The sequence below is a fragment of the Physeter macrocephalus genome, chromosome 18 (assembly GCF_002837175.3).
Source record: "Physeter macrocephalus isolate SW-GA chromosome 18, ASM283717v5, whole genome shotgun sequence".
NCBI lineage: Eukaryota > Metazoa > Chordata > Mammalia > Artiodactyla > Physeteridae > Physeter > Physeter macrocephalus.
Genome location: NC_041231.1, coordinates 62,252,394 through 62,268,248, shown reverse-complemented (window position 1 = coordinate 62,268,248; position 15,855 = coordinate 62,252,394). Strand labels below are relative to the sequence as shown.

General features: G+C 43.3%; 1 non-coding gene and 1 pseudogene across 1 annotated transcript; both read left to right on the top strand.

Moving 5' to 3' along the window:
* The window catches only part of LOC129391527 (DNA (cytosine-5)-methyltransferase 1-like), a 107,344-nt pseudogene that overhangs the window by 36,048 nt on the left and 55,441 nt on the right, over positions 1 to 15,855 (top strand).
* On the top strand, positions 3,366 to 3,484 carry LOC112062673 (5S ribosomal RNA). Its single transcript, XR_002890853.1, has one exon. It is a non-coding gene; the product is annotated as a 5S ribosomal RNA (ribosomal RNA).

Below are 15,855 nucleotides of genomic sequence, written 5' to 3'. Positions count from 1 at the left end.
CGGCCTGTGAGTTTTCTCAACACGTAAGTGAGACGAGAAAGGACTGAGCCAGCACCAATGTCGTGTGTTCAACTCTACCATGAAAGGTTTAGAAACAGTTAAAATCACAAAGAACCAAAGGGAAAAGAGGAGGACTTCTCTGGGACAAGTGTGGAGAGAGGAGACCCACCTGACACTTTTTCCCATCCCAGGAGGTCCCAGGAACCCAGCTTGTTTCCACATTAGGGGAGCCACAAGCAGAGCCATGGTGTCCTGACCAAGGGGACGTGTGACCCCAGGTGCAGGGTCTGGGGAGGTGAGGTCACCCTTGGACTATGGACATGTGACCCAGGTGGAGGTGTCTGGCGAGGAGGGGTCCTTTTGAGAGAGAACGTGTGACTTTAGGTGCAGGGTCTGGGGAAGTGTGTCACCCTGGTGAGTGTGGATGTGTGACCCCAGGTATAGGGTGCGGGGACTGTGTGGGTCTCACCACATCTTGTTGAGAGAGAACGTGTGACTTTAGGTGCAGGGTCTGCGGAGGTGTGTCACCCTGGTGAGTGTGGATGTGTGACCCCAGGTACAGGGTGCGGGGACTGTGTGGGCCTCACCACATCTTCATGGGTCAGGATCACATGTACAGGGAGACCGCATATGTGCTCTTTGCCTGCAGTGTGTCCTGTTCCCTTTGAGATTTCCAACCTCTGCATTAATGGTGTTGCCCTGATTAACCTGTGCTTCCTTTTCTTCTCTTAATCTGGTCACAATCATATGAGGTCAGGCATGTTTGAGTGGGTTGTTGCTCTGTGTTCTGGTGAGTGACAACACTTGGTGGTATCATATTAATATCATAGCATATCATATGTCTAATCTATGGGGGTCACCACTGCCTGGGTCTCCCTGGACAAAGGTCAGCTGAACACAGACTAGCCCCCCTAAGAATGGTCTCCCACATGCTCTGTGAGGGTACCGTGATGGCCCCTAAGGTAGGGGACTGTGTCTGGGCCTCCGCCATTTGTGATGAAGGGGAGTCGAAATGGAATCTCAATTAACAAGACATTATTTTAAGAATTTATTTTAAGTGAAATAAAAGACACGTCACGTACCCTTTACCATCATCACCATTTTAAGTGCACGTTTCTGAGGCAGCAGATCTAGTCACTTGCTCGTGGAGCCATCACCACCATCCCTAGAACTTTTCATCTTGCAAAACCAAAATTCCACAACCATGAAAGCCTCCCTCCCCGTTCCCTCTCACTGCCCTGGCACCGATATCCACTTCAGTTTCTGAGTTGTGGACTCCAGGGCACCCACTGGAGTGGAATCCTGCAGTGTTTGCTGACGGGTCATTTTGGAAGAGCTGACTTTCAGTTTGAAGCTCTGCCTGTTTGCATCTGAAGAATCGGCATTTAAGTAGAGGGTGTATGAGGAAGGGGGTGTATGAGGGACAAAGGTGTCCGGGGTGCAGATGAGTCAGGACCTGACCAGCTGCCTTTTGGGTCCTCTGGTCCCATCTCTTGGTCTGTGCCTCATCTGCATCATCACTGTCCCCACTGGCACCCCTGGGGTGTTGTTGTCTGAGTGAGATTCCCCTGGTGCCCTTTCTCTCCTCCCCTCCTCCTGCTGGTTGGGTGGGAACTGCTTGCTGTGTGGTCTCTACTCCTGAGGCACGAAGGACCCTATAGCATGGACCTGCAGAGTGTGAGGTGTGGTCCCAAGAGCATGGGGCCCACATAGGACACAACATCGGGGCGTGACATGTGCTAGGGCTGCCTCATCACTGACAGGGAATGTTGCCATGATCCTGCTTGGGAGGGCATGGTGGGTGGCCTGGCACCCTAGAGGCCCCATTCCTATCCTGGAGCTTGGAGAGTGCATCCCCATGGGCTCCAGATTCACCTCATATCTCAGCCATATCACTCTGTCCAGTCTTGAACTCAGAAAAACGAGCTCTCTTGTCCACAACATAGGCCTGGTCCTGTTGGTATTAGGATTCTTTAATTTATGCGTCCTGGGATAGCAGCTCTTTCTAGGCCTGAGAAGGAACAGCTCAGGAGTGTACAACAATTTCAGATGAAACTACTATTCAATGACTATCTCTAACTACGCGGTTGTTGACTTCTATCAGTCCTTATTCTCCTGGTTTTAGCTCTGATGTGGGGATTACAGAGGAGTCAACATTTAAATCTTCATAATCTGTGTATTTGTAGCTTCAGTATCATTACTGACCCATAGTTTTTTATGGTTTGAAAGAGTTATTGATTTCATGTATCATGTAAAGGATTTACAATGATGATAGGGCAATTAAGATTACAATAATGGCTAGTAAATTGTTCACATTTTCTCTACCTGTGCATCTATTGTATGTATATGAGTTAGTTTAGATGTCAATATTAGTGAAATAATATAGAGGACTAGAGAACTTACTTTAAAAATCACTATTAATGTGTGATGATGAAAATGTAAAAGTTCTTCCATAATCGGTGATGTTGTATCTTGAGAACCTAGATGAAATTTATATGCCATATTGATATATAGGATTTTAGCCTATGATTTAACTTTGACAAAGCTACATTACTTTTTACTTTTATCTCATTTATTGAGAAAGACATAATTGTTATGGTGTTGGCTTGAAACTGCTTGAAAAGGACTTGAATCCTTCGATCTTGAAACATAGGATATGGTGGAGGGCATTTGTGTAACCATTCTAGGTTAGGAGTAGGAGTTTCCACTGCTAAGGCTTCTTGTTTAGATGCAAATGCTTTTCAAAGTATGAAGAGTATTAGCATTACTGCTGCTACTGAGATGAATGAGCCTGAAGACAAAATATTTCATGTTGTGTGTGCCTCAGGGTACACAGACTAACGTAGTGACATCCCTGAGAGGCCAAGAAAGTGCTGCAGGAAGTCATATTTACTACGACAAATATACTTGTGAAGTGAATTTTTGCTCATGCTGAGATAACTGTATAACCTGAGAATAGTGGGAATCAGTGTAGGAGCCTCCTATAATAGTGAAGACTGCTCCCATGGACATTAGGTCATGGAAGTGTGCTATTACATAGTATGTATCCTGGAGCACAATGTCTGGGGTTGAGTTGGCTAAGATGATTGCTGTCACGTCCCCGGACGTGTTCCGGGTCCACGTCCCTGTGAGAGACGTGCGGGATCTGGGGCGGGGCGCCAAGCGCCGAAGGGTTTGCTGGGTGCCACCCGCCCTGGGCTGGGAGGTCGCCAAGCCCTCCGCCACCCCGCAGTACCCGAGGCCTCCGATCCCCTGCCTGGGCGGGCGGCGGGGCCCTGCCGGGGCGGGCTGGCCGCGGGGCTGGCGGTAAGGCGCAAGCGCCAGGGAAGCTGGGCCTCAAGAGGCAGCCCGCGGCCCCTACCCCCGTCTACGGCCATACCACCCTGAACGCGCCCGATGTCATCTGATCTCGGAAGCTAAGCAGGGTCGGGCCTGGTTAGTACTTAGATGGGAGACCGTCTGGGAACACCGGGTGCTGTAGGCTTTTTGCCTCCCGCCCCGCCTTCTCCTTTAGTCGCCCGCGGCCGAGGCCGCCTCCGCCCCCGCCGGGCACCGCTGCAGGCCCCACCTTCTCAGGCCCCTCCCACCACAGCGCGAGCCGGAGGGGGCGCTCCCCGCCGGCCTGGCCGGGGCCAGGAGGCCAGAAGGTGGCCCTGGAAGGCAGTGGCACACCAGACGCTCCGGGGTTGGCTGGCCCGGACCCAGACTCCGCCGCAGGGCCGGGGCCAAGATACACGCCCATGAGTGGAAGTAGCTCTGTGTTTCAGATGTTTTAGGAAACACCATACACTTCTCCAGAGTGGCCGTTTGCAGTTTACATCCCTTCCACCAGCATAACAAGGCTCCCTTTTCTCCATGGCTTGTCCTGCATTTCTGGGTTTTACACTTTTTCAGGATGGCCCTTTTGACCGATGCGAAGTGAGACTTCTTTGTAGTGCTGATGTGCATTGCCCGCTTGTTTGGTTGGCCAAGAAGGGCATATGCGTTTTTTCCTGAATATATTCAGGAAAAAACGAAAACGCACATGCCCTTTTTGTCCAACTGCATCATTGTCGAAGTTCTGCCGCTTTTCAGGTGCTTTAAAGGCGACTCCAATCTACCTCTTGAAAACTGTTTCCTGCAATTCATTGTCGAAGTTCTGCCGCTTTTCAGGTGCTTTAAAGGCGACTCCAATCTACCTCTTGAAAACTGTTTCCTGCAATTCTGCCTTGCTTTCAAATTCTCTTCGTTGCCTTACCTCAATATATTTTTGGACGATTGTTATCATTTATAACACTGTAGGTTTGTGAATTGCAGTGCCCCTGAACTCCATTTTTCAACTCGCCTTTTTGGGAGCTGGCCGCAAAACCACAGGATTGCTTCAGGCCCTATTCTGGTTCCAGGGGGCAGGTTGAGCCTTTGGTTAATTCTTCTTCCTGATTGGAAATTAGAGTGACATGTGCCTGTCCAAACACCTAGAGCTGGTCTCTCATTGGTTCCCCCTTTTCCCATTCATCCTCTGGACAAATTGCAAACTGTACGAAGCAGGAGTTTAAAAGTGCTCGTTCTCCAAGTGGGGACATTGTTAGTAAAGCGGGTGGAATGTCGAACCCGAGCACCAGGAGATAAAAAATGAGGTGCGTTTTAGAAACCTTTCCCGATCACACGGTGTACCATCCTCTGGGTTTCCCGTGCATGCTTTAGCTGTAGGAATATTCCCTTGATCCTGGAGGTTTGGGAACCATGGAATGGGTAGCACGCAGTATTACTTAAAGGGTGTGCATTTGCTCACCAACCTCACCAATCATCTCGGCCACAAGAGTGTCCAACCTTATGTTTCTTCCAGCTTTGGGTCTGGATGTGGTCAATCTAGGTTGCATCACACCCTCTGAAGGAAATTTGTAAGAATTCTCTCTCTTTCACTATCTTTTTTTTTGTAATTTATATTTATAATGGGGTTTAGCTATTTTTCAACACTGTGTTTATGTCCCTTTACACCCACTTGATTCACTTACAGAGAGATATCAATAAATACTTTTTAAGATTCTTACTACGCAGATATATTTTTCTGCGGTGAATAGGGTGTGTTGAGTCCAGTTCATTGAGCAATGATAGGTCTTGTCTATTACATATATGGTTTATGGAACAGTATCGGTGCTAATTTCAAACTCTTGTTTTATGCATCACCCCACCTCACCTTTCACCTTAAGCAGCCATAAGTGTGTTTTCCAAATGTGTTACTCTGTTCTGTTTTGTAATACAGTTCATGTGTAGCGATTTTTACATTCCCTCTATAAGTGATATCTTATGACACGTTTCCTTATCTCTGTGACTTATTTCTCTTAGAATCATTGTACCTAAATCACTCATTATGCTGCTACTGACCTTATGACATTGATTTCATGGCTGAGTGATATTCCATTGTATATATGTACCACAACTTGTTTATCCATTTTTCTCTTCCTCTTTCGTGGGATATTTAAGGTGTACCCGAGTTGAGGTTCTTGTAAACAGAGCAGCCCTCGACTTTGCAGTGCCTGTGTCCTGTCAATATTTGGTTTTCCCAAGATATACGGCCATGAGTGGAAGTGCCCTATGCTCTATAGCTGTGTTTTACAGGTGTTTTAGGGAAAACCATACACTTCTCCAGAGTGGCCGTTTGCAATGTGAAGTGTTTCCTGCTTGGTTACTCTTATCTTGTGATGTGGGCATTTGGTGTGACGTGGTTCCTGCTGGTTTTCTCATCCCCTTTATGATGATTACGATGAACTGTGAGGTGGTTCCTGCTAGGTTCCTCATCCCCTTTGGTGTGAGGTGGTTCCTGCTTGGTTCCTCATCCCTTGTGTTGTGGGCTTTTGGTGGGATGTGGTACTTCCTGTGTTCCTCATCCCCTCTGTGATGTGGGCCCTTGGGAGTGAGGTGGTTACTGCTGGGTTCCTCATCCCCTTTCTGATGTGTGCTTTTGGTGTGAGGTGGTTCCTGCTGGGTTCCTCATCCCCTTAGTGATGTGGGCCCTTTTGTGTGTGTTGATTCCTGCTGGGTTCCTCATCAGCTTTGTGATGTGGGCCCTTTGGTGTTAGGTGGTTTCTGCTGGGTTTCTCATCCCCTTTATGAAGAGTACGATGAAGAGTGAGGTGGTTCCTGCTGGTTTCCTCATCTCCTTTTTGACGTGGGCCCTTTGCTCTGAAGTGCTTCCTGCTTGGTTCCTCATCCCTTGTGATGTGGGGTTTTGTGTGACATGGTTCCTGCTGGGTTCCTCATCCCCTCTGTGATATGGGCCCTTTGGAGTGAGGTGGTTACTGCTGGGTTCCTCATCCCCTTTCTGATGTGACCTTTTGGTGTGAGGTGGTTACTGCTGGGTTGCTTATCCCCTTTGTGATGTGGGCCTTTTTGCGTGAGGTTGTTCCTGCTGGGTTCCTCATATCATTTGTTATGTAGGACTTTTGGTGTGAGGTGGTTCCTGCTGGGTTCCCCATTCCATTTGTGATGTGGACTTTTGTGTGAATTAGTTCCTGCTTCGTTCCTCATCCCCTTTGTGACGTGGGCTTTTGGTATATGGTGGTTTCTGCTGCGTTCATCATCTCCTACGTGATATGGAAGCTGAGGTGTGAGGTGGTTACTTCTGAGTCCTTCATCCCCTTTGTGACGTGGGCGTTTGCTATGAGGTGTTTCCTGCTGCATTCCTCATCAGCTTTGTGATGTGGGCTGTTGGTGTGAGGTGGCTCCTGCTTGGTTCCTCTTACCCTGTGATGTGGACATTTGGTGTGACGTGGTTCCTGCTGGGTTCCTCATCCCCTTTGTGATGTGGGCTTTTGTTGTCAGGTGGTTCCTGCTGGGTTCCTCATGTCATTTGTGATGTGGGACCTTTAGTGTGAGATGGTTCCTGCTGGGTTCCTCATCTCCTTTGTGACGTGGGCCCTTTGGTGTGAAGTGGTTCCTGCTTGCTTCCTCATCCCTTGTGATATGGGATTCTGGTGTGACATGTTTCCTGCTGGGTTCCTCATTCCCTTTGTGATGTGGGCCCTTTGGTGTGAGGTGGTTACTGCTGGTTAGCTCTTCCCATTTGTGATTTTAGCTTCTGGTGTGATGTGGTACCTGCTGGTTTCTTCACCCCTTTGTGATGTGGGCTTTTGGTGTGAGGTGGTTCTTGCTGGGTTTCTCATCCCTTTTTGATGTGACATTTTGTTGTGAGTTGGTTCCTGATGGGTTCCTCATCCCCTATGTGATGTAGTCTTTTGGTGTGATGTGGTTCCTGTTGGGTTCGTCATCCCCTTTGTGATGTGTACCCTTTGGTGTGAGGTGGTTCCTGATGCGTTCCTCATCCCCTTGTGATGTGGGCTTCAGCTGTGACATTGTTCCGATGTGTACCCTTTGGTGTGAGGTGGTTCCTGATGCGTTCCTCATCCCCTTGTGATGTGGGCTTCAGTTGTGACATTGTTCCTGATGGGTTCCTTATCCCCTTTGTGATGTGAGTCCTTTGGTGTGAGGTGGTTCCTGCTTGGTTCCTCATCCCTGTGATGTGTGCTTTTGAAGTGATGTGGTTCCTGCTAGGTTTCTCTTCCCCTTTTCATGTGGAATCTTTGGTGTGAGGTGGCTCCTCCTGGCTTCCTCATCCTATTTTTGATGTGGAATCTTTGGTGTGAGGCGCTTCCTGTTGGTCTCCTCATCCCTTTTGTGATGTGGGACTTTTGGTGTGAGATATTCCTGCTGGGTTCCTCATATCACTTGTGATGTGAGCCCTTTGGTGTTAGGTCATTCCTTCTGGGTTCCTCAACTCCTTTGTGATATGGGCCCTTTGGTGTGAGGTGGTTTCTGCCCGGTTTCTCATCCCCTTTGTGATGTGAGCTCTTTGGTTTGAGTTGGTTCCTGCTGGGTTCCTCATCACATTTGGGATGTGTGTCCTTTGGTGTTAGGTGGTTCCTGCTGGGTTTCTCATCCCCTTTATCATGAGTACCATGAAGTGTGAGGCGGTTCCTGCTGGGTACCTCATCCCCTTTGTGATGTGGGCTTTCGTGTGAGGTAGTTCTTGCTGGGTACCTCATCCTCTTTGTGATGTGGATGCTGACGTGTGAGGTGGTTACTTCTGCATTCCCCATCTCATTTATGACGTGGGTTTTTGCTATGAGGTGGTTCCTGCTGCGTTTCTCATCCCCATTATGATGTGGACAATGATGTGTAAGGTGGTTCCTGCTCGGTTATTCATCCCATTTGTGACGTGGGCCCTTGGTGTGAAGTGGTTCCTGCTTCGTTCCTCTTCCTTTCTGATGTGGGCATTTGGTGTGAAGTGGTTCCTGCTGAGTTCCTCATCCCCTTTGTGATGTGGGCCCTTTGGTGTTAGGTGGTTCCTGCTGAGTTACTCATCCCCTTTGTGATGAGGATGATGAAGTGTGGGATGGTTCCTGCTGGGGTCCTCATGTCCTTTTTCACTTGGGCCCTTTGGTGTGAAGTGGTTCCTGCTTAGTTCCTCATCCCTTTTGATGTGGGCTTTTTGTGTGACATGGTTCCTGCTGGGTTCCTCATTCCCTTTGAGATGTGGGCCCTTTGGTGTTAGGTCATTCCTGCTGGGTTCCTCAACTCCTCTGTGATTTGGGCCCTTTGGTGTGAGGTGGTTCCTGCTGAGTTCCTCATCCCCTTTGTGATGTGGGCTTTTGGTGTGAGGTGTTTCCTGCTGGGTTCCTCATCACCTTTGTGATTCAGGCCCTTTGGTTTTAGGTGGTTCCTGCTGGGTTTCTCATCCCCTTTATGATGAGTACAATGAAGTGTGAGGTTGTTCCTTCTAGTTTCCTCATCCCTTTGTGACGTGGGGCCTTTGCTGTGAAGTGGTTCCTTCTTGGTTCCTCATGCCTTCTGATGTGGGCTTTTGGTATGACATAGTTCCTGCTGGGTTCCTCATCCCCTCTGTGATGTGGACCCCATTGTTGTGATTTCGTTACTGCAGGGTTCCTCATCCCCTTTGTGAAGTGGGCTTCTGGTGTGAGGTGGTTCCTTCTGTAAAATAAATAAACTCTGTGATGTGGACCCCATTGTTGTGATTTCGTTACTGCAGGGTTCCTCATCCCCTTTGTGAAGTGGGCTTCTGGTGTGAGGTGGTTCCTTCCGTAAAATAAATAAAATACTAAAAATACTGGGTATCAATTCTGAGCCTTATACTATGAGTTTGCATTTAAAATAACAGGTCCTATTAGGAATAAGTGTACAAATGGCATTCCGCAAGGGAATATATCCAACAGTTGTTTTAAATTCCTTTAGTGGCAATGAAAATGTTTGAAGGCATTTCTTGCAATACTAAGTGAGCTGATTTGCTTTTTGTGGGTAATCACTGTACTTTGTTTACAAAACTTAACCTGAAAGTATTTTCTAAGTGTCCTGCTATTACTCTACTCAAAGTTAGCCTTGGTATCTCCTTTAACAAACAAGAATGGTAAGACACAGTCTCAGTTACTATAGTATGGATAAATCACTTGCAGTCTTGGGGAAACTTGTACCTTAACGAGTGTCTTCAATTTGGGGAAGACAGGAATTCAGAATTGCCATTTAGTATAGTATGGATAAATCGCTTGCAGTCTTGGGGAAAATTGTACCTTAACGAGTGTCTTCAATTTGGGGAAGACAGGAATTCACAATTGCCATTCTCTATGCATATTATTGCCATCTAACCTAATTGCAGCAAAAGACAGCTATAGTTAGGTAGATCCTTTCATAAAGTTATGCAGTCACTCAGGAATCCTTTATGACTTAAACTGACTGGACAGTCAGTAACCAATGAATTATCCTAATGCTGATTGGAATATATTTCAAGACCACTTGTATATATGTGTACGTACATAATGTTAGCTCTGTATATTATTGGTGTTGTGCTCTCCCTTCTATTCATGGGAATATGTTGCCTTTAAAGTTTAACATTTCTTGTTGATTTTGTACATGGATGAAGTTTCACACAGTAAGATAAATTCAAGGATTTTTTTCTCCAGTACCATTGATATGAATTCCTATTACTTAATTTCTTTTTGATAGATTTTCAGATGACAGTCCAAGATAGTTCTGCCAATGGAAATCACAGGGTTACCAAATATGGAAAAGACTTTGGAACACTTACAGTGTGTTTTCATGGTCTGCATCAGAATTCTACAGAAGGCTTTTGGCTGAATTGGCAGTGAAAGGAGAATGAAAAGTTAGTGTATCAGTTACTTTTCAGTGTGGTATTTCTTCTTTTCTACTATTCTACTATGTTTTAGAAATTATGTAAAAATCAGGAGAAGAGAAATAGTTAATATATATTGTTAATATATATGGTTAATATAATCTGTCATGTTAAAGACTTTTGGCACTTACCTAGACTCACAGGTAACATGAGAGAACATGAGAGCTGGCTTGTGAGATCTGACCTTGTTCCATTTCCCTCACTGTATTGATGAAAAGCTTTGAGGCTCAAAGAAGGAAGTGACCCTGCCAGAAGCATACCATGAATCAGTGATGAAAGGGAGACTCCTTGGCTTCTGTAGAGCCATGCCTCTGTGCACAAGGTATTAAAGAAGCATTAATTAAATGCCCCTTTACCTAACAACGTGGAGCTTAATCATAGGGTTTGGGCTTCTTGTCTCTTCTTTTCTTTTACTTTCTCTTTTACATTCAGGGAGATTAGTTTTTAGGTGCTCTCTTGAACTGAATTTACAAGACATTTATTTTCACTAGCCCTTAGTCTTTTGGATTGTAGGCTGAATTTTTAAGAAGTTGGGGAAGGATACTGAACTGCCAAAAGTTAACAGATTATTGGCAAAGAAATAAAATTAATTATAATGCCAGTTTCCCTGGGTATTCCCTGTGTATTTTAGGGGTAAAAATAGTATTTGTAAAGTGATTTCAAAATGTGCAAATATTACCTGTGGGACATAACGTATTGGTTAAGAGCACTAACTCTGAAATTAATTTTCCTGGATCTTTTTTCCCCAGCTCCACCACTTATTAGTGGTGGGAATTCTGGAGTGGTACTTCTTTGTGTTTCACTTCCTCTTTGAAAAACAAGGGCTTAATAACCTCACCCATTTTACAGAGTTGTGGTGTAGAGTTAATACATGTAGAGTGGTTAGGAATCCATGCCACTCTTAAGTATTTTAAAATCAATCCTACTATTGTTGTTGCTACTATTATTATTTTGTTAGCTGTCCTTGAAAAAGTTTGCCAACAGTACTCACTTGCTTTTCTTTTTGTTGTATATTCTCTACATCCCACTTAAGCGTTCTACCAAACCCTAAGAGGCTTTTTTCAGATATTTTACACCTCTTTACTTGCTTGTCGCAGCAAAAGTAAAAGGAGTGTGGCTGCCCTTGATCGAACAAACCAGAACTTTGGTTTTCTCCCATTCATACACATTGGTGATCAGATGTGAAAAAACGACTCCATGGGGCTTTCAGTCTGGAGCCAAACATCCAGGCTCTGTGTAACTCGACACTAGTATGCACACATGTTGGTCCCTTAGGACCCAAAAGAATTTCAACTAAGCCCATCAATATTTCAGTAATATGAAGAATGCTTTTTGTGAAGTAGTTGAACATAACAGAAATACAAGAAAAGGCAGAGGTGTTTCGTATCACAACTTTTTGAGAAATGCTCAGAGCTCTAAGATGTAGCTGACAATTCGCCCATCAGCTAATGCTTTCAAAGTGACCATAAACTTCACCATAAATACATTTTTTTCAGCAATGGCAAAAAAGCGGTGACTATACTGCTCAATTCCTCACAGTGTCAGAATTAAATACATTAAAAGGGTAAGTTAAAATATCTGTCTGATTGCTTCTGACATAACCCCGAGATCTCTTTTATTTCTGTACTCCATCAATTATAATGTGGAACATTAAGACAAATTTTTTCTAAACACTAACAAGGATTGTAGCAACAAGTGGCAGACAATCAAGGGGAATTTTGCCATAGCATGGTGCTTATTTTGTTACAAGCAGGAATGCAAGCCCAAAGGATGTAATTTAGAGGAAACTCTGTCCTGTCTATTCTCTAGGAACTAGAACAAGGAGACTGAGAGAAGATGATTCTGGGTAAATGAAACCGTTTTCTCCTAATTACAGCTGAATAATAGGGAGCAAACTCCCATGGAAGGTTGTGATCTACTTGAAGAAAGCTAGGAGGTTGCCCTGGTTAGGGTCTTTCATATAGTGTTATTCAAGCTCAGACTTGATCATCTGTCAGGGATACTACAGTACGGAGAGTTTTACTGTAGCTGTGAGACTCAGCAAGATCACTTCGAACTCTAAAACCTACAATTTTAATTTAATCACCAACACCAGCCATCATTAAGAGTAACCTCAAATAACTCCAAATCTGTTCATCTACTCACATATTCTTTACACAGTCAACAGACCTCGAGTGATTACTACATGCCAGACACAGTTCTAAGACCCAGAATAAGGAATAAGAAAGGTAACAACCTCTGTCACTGTGGGGGGTTGGGTTGTTTGGGAAGAAGTTCATCTAAATACAAAGAGACACCAAAGATAATATTTGTTTTTATTATTATTCTGTGAAAGAAGTAAGGTAATCTGATAAATTGGGACTAAGTTAGGCTATTAGGACATTCAAGGAAAAAATATCTTTAAGAGATGAGTGTCAAAGAAGAGAAAGGGGGGGGCTTCCCTGGTGGCGCAGTGGTTGCGCGTCCGCCTGCCTATGCAGGGGAACCGGGTTCGCGCCCCAGTCTGGGAGGATCCCACATGCCGCGGAGCGGCTGGGCCCGTGAGCCATGGCCGCTGAATCTGAATACAAGAGACACCAAAGATAATATTTGTTTTTATTATTATTCTGTGAAAGAAGTAAGGTAATCTGATAAATTGGGACTAAGTTAGGCTAGTAGGACATTCAAGGAAAAAATATCTTAAAAAAAAAAAAAAAAAAAAAGAGAAAGGAATCATTTATGGAAAATTTTTCTGGAAATAATATTTTCAAAACATGGGAACAGCAAATACAAAGGCCCTGTGGCAAGATGAAGCTTAACTACAATCAAGGAAAAAAAAGAAGCTAAAAGGTTAGGACAGGAGATAACCACACAGATTTACACCAGCTGGTCCCTAACTTCAAGTCTACGTGGATATATTCTTGAGGTAAGTTAGACATATATATCAGCCAAAAAACAAAAGTTTACTCCAAAATTACACTGGAAATTCTGAGTGAGACTCTACAAAGGCACAACCATATTAAAGATCACAGCCATCATTCTCCAAACTCCACTCTGGCCATCACTTGCAGGCATTTAACGGGGTGTTTCATATCCTCTCTAAAATATTGGGCAGGAAGAACAAACATCCTAGCATGTCTGCACCGTGCACCTAGTGTCTCATAATTGAAAAGTAGCTGGAGCTCACCCTGCTGATGGCTTTGCCGGGTTTTTTTTTTTACCTTTTATTAAGAGTCCCATCTCTTTTAAGAACTGGGATATATTTTTTGAGGGAAATAAACTATAGGAAAATTCAACTGACAGAGATCATACTGTACTTGACTGTTCTGTTCTTTGCTACCTTTATTTGTTGAGACAAACGTCTGTTCTTAGCCTTTTTTTAATGGCTCTGTTAAATATAACGGACACACTGTACACTGCACATACTTAAAGAACACAATTTAAGTTCTGAAATATGCATATACCCGTGGAACTGCCAACACAATCAAGAAAAGGAACATATCCAGCACTTGCAAGTGTTTTTATGCCTCATTCATAAAGCCCCTTTTTTCCCTCACATTCCACCCCTCCACATCCCCAAGTGACCACTGATATGCTTTCTATCGTTAGAGATGTGTTTGCATTTTTCTAGAAATTTATATAAAGGGATTCACACAGTGAGGACTCTTGTATCTGGCTCCTTTCACTCAATGTAATTATTTTGAGAGTAATTCATATTTTTGTGGGTATCAATAGTTTATCACTTTGTTTTGTTGAGTAGTGTTTCACTGTATGTGTATACCACAGTGCGTTTATTCATTTTCCTGTTGATGGGTGCTTGAGGTTGTTACAATTCTGTCTATTAAAAGTAAAGATGCTATGATGATCCATGTACAAGTCTTTGTATGAACATATGCTTTCATTTTTCTTGCATAAGTATCTAGGAGCAGAAAGGCTGGATCATATGGTAGGTGTATGTTCAACTTATAAAGAAACAGCAAACTGTTAACTGAAGTGACTGTACCATTTTCCTTCCCACTAACAGTGTAAAAGACTTCCAGTTCCTACACTGCCTCACCAATACTTGGTGTGGTTGGACTTTTCTAATTTGAGCCATTCAATAGGTGTGTAGTGGTATCTCCTGGGGCTTTCATTTTCATTTAGCTAATAATTGATTACAGTGAGCAACTTCATGTGCTTATTTGCATCCGTACACCTCCTTGGAAGGATCTCTTTTTAAATATTGTTACCCATATTGTTAATTTAAAAAATTTTTCAAATTACTGAATTTTGAGAGTTATATACGTGTTAGAGACACAAGCCTTTTCAGGTATATAATTTGTAAATATTTTCTTCCAACCTGTGGCTTTCTTTTATTAATAATGGCTTCCAAAGATGAAACCCAATTTATCACTTTTTTTCTTTTATGGATCTTGTTTTTGGTGTCATCTCTAGGAAACCTTTGCTTAACACAAAGTCAAAAAGATTTTGTCCAAGTTTTAGAGATTTCTGTTTTGATCTACATTTAGTTAATTGTTACATGGTGTGAAGTAGGGATCAAAGTTCATACTTTTGCATATGGCTATCTAGACACAATATCCATGTACTACATGCTTCCAGCAGCATTTCTCAAGAAGACTATCCTTTCTCCTCAAAATTGGCTTTGCAACTCTGTTGAAAAATCAGTTGTCCTTATATGTGTGGATATGTTTCTGGGATCTACATTCTATTTGATTGACTTATTATATCTGACTGTTGGTTATAATATATTCTTTCAAAGATTTCTTTTCACTTGCTCATGTAAATAGTCTCCCAGTAATATAGCCTTACCATTTTACTGGACATACCTAGGTATACCTGAAATGCATTTGATAAATCGATGGAACTTTCACTCAAATTAGGGTTACTTTCCAAAAACACTTAAAATGTTGAGGTGTAAAAACGATGTACTCTATAGCCTTCCTGCCTCAACCAAGTGTATGTTAACACATCCCCACAAGGTATTTTGCATGTGTATGGGGCTGTAGAGTCTGGGGAGTATGAGAGTGGTATGTACTCTCTATCCCAAAAGATCATCATAGGACACAAAGGAAACATTCAGGAAATAGATAGGAATAGTCAAATGCCAAATGTTCAAATATTTCTCATGCGTTTGTAATATTTACACTGAGATAAATAAGCAAATTATTGTAAAATAAAATACAAATATTTAGAGAATATTTCAAAATGCTCTTTTTGGCCAGATGAACAAGATACTAGGAAGAAATAGAGGAATTTTCTGGAACCAGCTTGTCTTTCCTTTTTTTATCACCATTGAGTGATGGGGTTGTATCTTATTCAGTCTATTGTACATGTGGTTGTAAATAGAGGAATTTTCTGGGAACCAGCTTGTCTTTCCTTTTTTTATCACCATTGAGTGATGGGGTTGTATCTTATTCAGTCTATTGTACATGTGGTTGTGAATAAGATGGAACTTCTCTCAAAAAGAGAAATGAGCAAAGAATATATGTTGTCAACTTTTCTAAAACATTTTTTTATGTTCTGACTCATTTTTCTTTGTATTGGCATTTCAAGGGATTTTGATTTTTAATTTGACTATTAAGAAACCTTGATAACTTCAGTGAAATCCCATGAAGATAATATAAAGAACTGTAATGGAAAATGAAAAGATGATCATAGCAACCAGCACTGTGATATTTCTTGTCAGTGTTCTTTAC